The following is a 6,325-nucleotide window of genomic DNA, read 5'->3' on the forward strand; positions in this document are numbered from 1 at the left end:
TATAATTGCAGTCACAATGGCTGCAATTTATTGCTTTTAACAATAGTTGTCACTAGTGAGCACTGAGTCAAATGAGTATATGACCTATATAATGTCGAGCCAGGCTGTGAAGGATGTGACAGTGGATACCCTTGTTAATTATTTAATTGTTCTGACATACAAGCCCTGTTTTATATTTATCTAATGACAAAATGACAGGTAAATGACTTAATATGGTGAGAAATTTTGCAACTGGCTATTCCTTATGTCATCTTTGATTCTCTTCTCTTTTTAGTAACTAGGTCAATGAACTGGTAGAATTCTCAGCTTCCACATCAAGACTGAATTAATTACTCTGATTAACCAATTATTCAATAGTATGATGGAACTATAACCACCTGGTGCCCTAATTTAATGAGGTATTTGAATATTAAATATTAACATTAACATGTTTATAAGTGTAGTCATTTCCACTACAGGTGTGTCTGTGAGAACTGTTCGTCAGTGCTGCAGTGTATTGCCTCATACAGTATGTACAGTATACTGTGATTTATCTGAACTGGGAACAGCGTGCTTAGAAAAATGTTTCTGTATTTGCTACAGTGTCCATAGGATAATCCCAGTTAACAGTATGATGATCAAATGTAATATACAGTCAGAGGTTTACACCTCAGCCAAAGTCAAAACAGGTGCTCAACCACTATTAAGAGCTGCAGAATGTAAAAATAATCATAAATCTGTGATAAACCTGTTAGCCAGGTATAAGAGTACAGCAAGAACAAAAACAGTGTAAAATCAGAATCAACACCGAATGTAAAAAGAGAATAGGGTGTAATGTTGGAAAAGAACAGTAGTGATCAGAGCAGTACTCTGATTACTCGAGTAAAAAAAATACATATGAAAGTCAAGTAGCATTACGTGAGTGCAATGGAATATACTCTTGTTCCTGTGCGTGTGTAACCCTAACAACTGAACCTCTTCTTCTCTCACTGCTTCCTCCTCATCACTCGTTCTGTAGCAGAAATGACTACACTTATGAAAATTAGTATCAGTATTTAATATTCAAATACTTAGTTATACCAGCTGGTTATAGTTCCATCAGACTATTGAACAATTAGTTAATCAGAGTAATTAATTCAATCTACATCTGACAGCAGTGAGTCCTACCAATTTAGTGAACCCATTTACTGAAAATATGAAAGACCCAAAGATGACATAATGAACCCAGTTATAAGCTAAATAAATCTGCTTATTTATGTGCTGGTTTACTTTAGCTTAGCAGGCATAATTTGCCAGTCTCTCCATGACTTTAGCTGGCCTGCATCCTGCCTGTTCAAAACAACTTGCTTCCTGCCTTTTTCACCCTCACAAACAAAACAAAATCCCCTTGTGTTTCTTTGTATCGTCCACTGATTGACAGTAATATATTATGTAACTGAAGTTGTGTTGAAGAACCCTTATTAAATGTTTCAATTTGTTCAGACTTTTTTTTACCAGTTTAAAACAATTTTTACAAAAGTAATCAAAAAGTATTACATGTTCTAAGTAACATTGCTTTGATGAAGTAATTAAATAGTTACAGTATTTATTACATTTTTAACAGTATATCGGTAACTTTGTAGATTTTGAAAGTAACCTTCCCAGCACTGAATATGAAACAGAGTAAAACACAAGCACTGACGCTGCTTTGGGACTCCTTAGTGCCTCATAGAGCAGTGATGAGGGAGTCACTTTGTGACTCCTGGTGGCTGAAAAAGAACAGCACAATGGATTTTATTAGGCTGGGCAACGGTGGGTTAATGTGTGCTTTCTGCAGGGAGGTGACAGTGGCCACTGTGAAATACCGCCTCAAACTTATCTTTAAAACCTTGCTGTCATGAAGAGAATTTGCAAGCTTTGATACCCAAGAAAGTGTCAAAGAGAAATGCACTTGATCCCCTTACATCTATTGCCAACTACAAGCTGAAAATGGATCATCAGCAGAGACAGACACCTCCCCCTGCAGGATTTCCCTTCTCCTTGCACTGTGGAAGGAGATGACATATCAGAAATCCCCAGAGGCCTTTAGCACAATTCCTAGGAGTGATTCTGATAAATATGAATCCAGGACCTGTTCAGGCATTTGATGGTTAGGTATCAGCTATAAATCCTGATGTTTGCTCTTGGAGTGGCAGCTTTTTTTTTTTTTGACTATTTCTGGTTAAATGTGTGTGTGCAAAAAATACTTCAAACTGATTGTGACTTAAAAATATCTGTGGATTTATGTGTTCCCAGTTTTATAAATTTCAGTTTTTTTTTTTTTTTTTTTTGTCTTTTGTTTCCATAAATATTTTTGATTTGGATCCTTCACACAGTTTTACCATATTTATGAGGCCCTGGTTTGATCTATTAACCTACAGCTGTTTCTTCATCTTGATGATGTGCTATCACACATTTAAAGGCACTTTTCATATTAGGTCCTTTGTCTGAGTTGTCTTCTTTGTCACTTGTATTGTATTCTTGGAAATGTAAAGTAAATAGTGATGCTTGCTGTGTTAAAGCCCAAGGACAGGCACATTTCAGACACCTTTACACTCTCCATGATTGATCTTTTGAGTGTTATGGTCAAAATGGCATGTTGGCTGAGGTCCTGCCAATCAGACTGAATTAGGCCAAAGCCAACCTTTGAGGATCAAATGTCACCACAAAAGTCACAGCCAACACAGGAAATGTCATTCTTCAAAGTTCGGAGGAGCGGTTCCATCTGTTGAAGTAGTTTCCCTGACTACACGAAATGATACAGCTTTCACTCACTACACTAACCTAACACATCACACACAGTCATGCTAATGGTGTCACTAGTGAAACCGTTAACAACAGCAGACCAGGGAGACGGTCAAACCCAGGACCAGGATAACAAGGGCCATGTTTTAGAAATAGTACCTCCTTCTGTCAGGTCCGCTCGGCGCGACCTGCCTCTCTTCTGCCTTTCTTTCTCCTGCTCGCTCTTTTTGTGGGATTGGCGCCCCAGCTGTGTCCCTTTCTGTAATTAGTGACTTGTGGGTTGTCGCGCACAGCTGGGGCGCATTTCTGTAATACCTGCCTCGTTATTTAAACCTCTGGCAGATATTCCGTCGTCGCTGGAGCATTACACTATGTTAGACACGGATATGTTGAGGAGGTATTTGACAGTTTGAGTGAAGGGCGAGGTTTTAGTTTTTCTTGTTTTTGTGTTAGATAGGGCCACACATGTCGGCGAACTTTCCTAGCTATGTGTATCTGTCGGCAATGCCGTGATTACCTCTGGCGAACTTTCCTAAGCTATGTGTATCTGACGGTGATTTTCCCAGCCGTGGGTACCAGACGGCTATTGCTTCAGTGAGCACTACACTAGCCCTGTCTTCTCGTTCCTGTGTCCCTCCTGTCATCTCACCTGTCGCCGTTCTCCTGTATACTCGCCTGCCTTGTCCTAGTCCTCTATTCTCCTGTTGCCTGCAATACTCCTACTCATCTGCTCGTCCTAGTCTCCTCAGCCATCCCTGCCCTACCCTGGTTATTGTACTATACGTCCACTCTGTTACCTTGTTTGTGTTTTTTTTCCATTAAACCTCCTTTTTTTGCTAGTACCTGGGTCTGCATTCTTAAGTCCTACCTCAGTTCTCCCTCACTAAATCATAACACCTTTAATTTTTTGTAAACCACAGTTTAAAGTGTTACCAACTAAGGAATGAATGAGAAATGACTTGATAAGACACTGAGCTGCACAAACTAATATGACTTAATTCTCAAAGATCATTATTAACTGCTGTATTTGTGGCCTCACCAACCAGGTAAGGTGTTACATCTTACTTAGTAATTACAAATTACAAAAATTGTTTAGAAACTTTTATGAGATCTGAGAGAATAGGTTGTTTGCTTCACTTGGAATAGGGATCTTGGACATAATATCTGGACATAATATATCAAATGGACATAATATCTGGGAAACTATCTGACAACTGGGAGAAGTGTCCATTTGACATGCTGTGGAATGAGCACAATAGGTTTCCCAGGTGAAGGTACAACTATTTTTACACTCTGGGGAGCTATTGAACAGGTAGCTATTAGTATAACATCTGCCATTTCGTTAGAGTTTTGATGCCAAATAGACATGTTTGAAATGTGCATACTCTGTCTGAAATTGGCCCAAATGGGTTGAAAGTTGGACCCAACATGTTGTCTGAGGTTTGGCATGTCAAACTGTGGCTCTCTCCACCCTTTGCTATATTATGATCTTTCAGGAGTATCCTTTGGAGCTGTAACCAGGTTGGTCTTATTGCATTATGCATACAGTATATGTCTATTTTATAACTGACAAATAGACAGGTACATTAGGGAAATGTCAAGGTGTAAAAATGTCAACTTTTCACACTTATATGGAAATATTGTCCATTTGGAATAACTTATTAGGAGCAGCCCCGTGTTAATTCATTGTTGCATTTATTAGCTATAGCACTGATCCTGACATTGGGTGAGAGGGTGTATCCTGGATCTATCACAGGACTGACATCTGGGAAGAGTACCTGTAGTCATAGAAACTAGCTGAGTTAGATGGTCAGAAGTGTCAAAGTTGAATTTGTGAAGACTGTGTGACCTGAAATTGGTAGTCCAATCAATTCTAAGGGCCACAGAAGGGTGCATAAAGATCACAAGGTCGCCATATTCCCCAAATTTCACCTCTATCCATTTGAAAACCTTCACTGTGCAGCCTTCTAATATAAAGCTGAAGACCTGGAACCATTTGTGCTTCAAAGTTGGGTTTTGTGGCAGAGGACTGACAGGTAGGCCTCAGGTTTTCCAAATGCGCACTTTGTCCATTTGATGCACAAAAATACAGCCCTTGATCAGGGCCCAGAGACCCCAGCTATCTCACATAAATAATGATGAGGCCCTTCCATAAACCTGCACCACCCTGCACTCCTATTGGGTTTTTTTTGTGATAAGGGATAATAGCCAATGAGTTGTATATGGTACATTGTGGATAATATCTGACAAGGCCAACCACTGTCCACCTGATTTCAGGTGGTGCCTAGTGCCCGTGTCATCATAAATATACAAACTTGGAAGGTATTATTCTATTTATACCATGGTCACTTGCCAAGATAATGCCAAAGTAAAGTCAAGTCAACATTTCTTTGGATAGCACTTTACAACCAACAGACTGACCAAAGTGCTTTACATCTCACAAATAAAAAAACAAACAACAGAACAATAATAAAACACAGGACAAATAAAAACACAAGAACAAGTGAGAAAGCATCAGTGTTCAACTGGCAAGCTAGAAGCCCATTTAAATAAATGTTTTTAATTCACATTTAAAGCAAGCCACATCTGACACCAAGCGCCCCCCAGCTGTTCCACAGGTTAGCAGCTGCACAGTCTCCCCATCTTTTGTTCCTGGGATAAAGTAATCAAATATTAATCAAACTAAAAATATTATCTGTTCATTTACACAATTATTTGTTCTTGTTTGCCTTCTTCTCGCTAAGGATCACGACCACCCTGACTTCCACTGATGGGCTTCTGCAGTTTGAGCAAAAATCCTAACATGGAGTGATTTGGTGTGTTTGGTTTGTTTGTATTCTAATAATTCATGTTCATTTTCATGAATGCACTGGCATTGCTCATGGCATAATGTAGTGGGCCTCACCCCAGCAAATGCTTCATCCATATTTCTAGACAATGGAAGCATAGAGTAATAAATTATAACCACTATGTAGAACAGATGTCCATAACCTCAGTACATCATAAATACTGTACACTGCAGCCACATTTAATTTCTTTAGACAGTTATGATGATTGCCTTAATTCTATTGATTTTGACAATTTTGAAGTAGAGGAAGTTGTATCATTCTGAGCTCACTGAAATGTCTTTTTCATTACCTGGGACAGACATTCCTGGTAAACGTCTCAGTAGTCCTGTTAATAATGACCCTATTGTTATGGAGCTGCATGACTATGATGCCTGCGCTGAATATGCCATTATGCGTAGTCACTACCATACATCTTGGCTCTTCAGAATCATTGTAATTAAGCTATTTACTATCCTGTTGATTGTATATATGGCAATATCAAAGCAGTAGCCACTAGTATCAACTGTAGATGTTTAATTACCTTGTTACTTGTAGTATCTTGAAATGTTCAGCCTTTCATACCTCAATATGGACACACTACCATGCCTAAAATAAAAAAAAATGTAAAAATTAAAATCAAATTAAAGAAAAATCCAGCCTTAGTTTTCTTCACTTAAATTAGTTTAGTACTAATAATGGATTTGACTCATTTCAACTGATGCTGACGTTGTTTTCTTTGAAACACTGCTTGCAAA

This window comes from Monopterus albus, unplaced genomic scaffold (assembly GCF_001952655.1).
Source record: "Monopterus albus unplaced genomic scaffold, M_albus_1.0 scaffold475.1, whole genome shotgun sequence".
Lineage (NCBI taxonomy): Eukaryota > Metazoa > Chordata > Actinopteri > Synbranchiformes > Synbranchidae > Monopterus > Monopterus albus.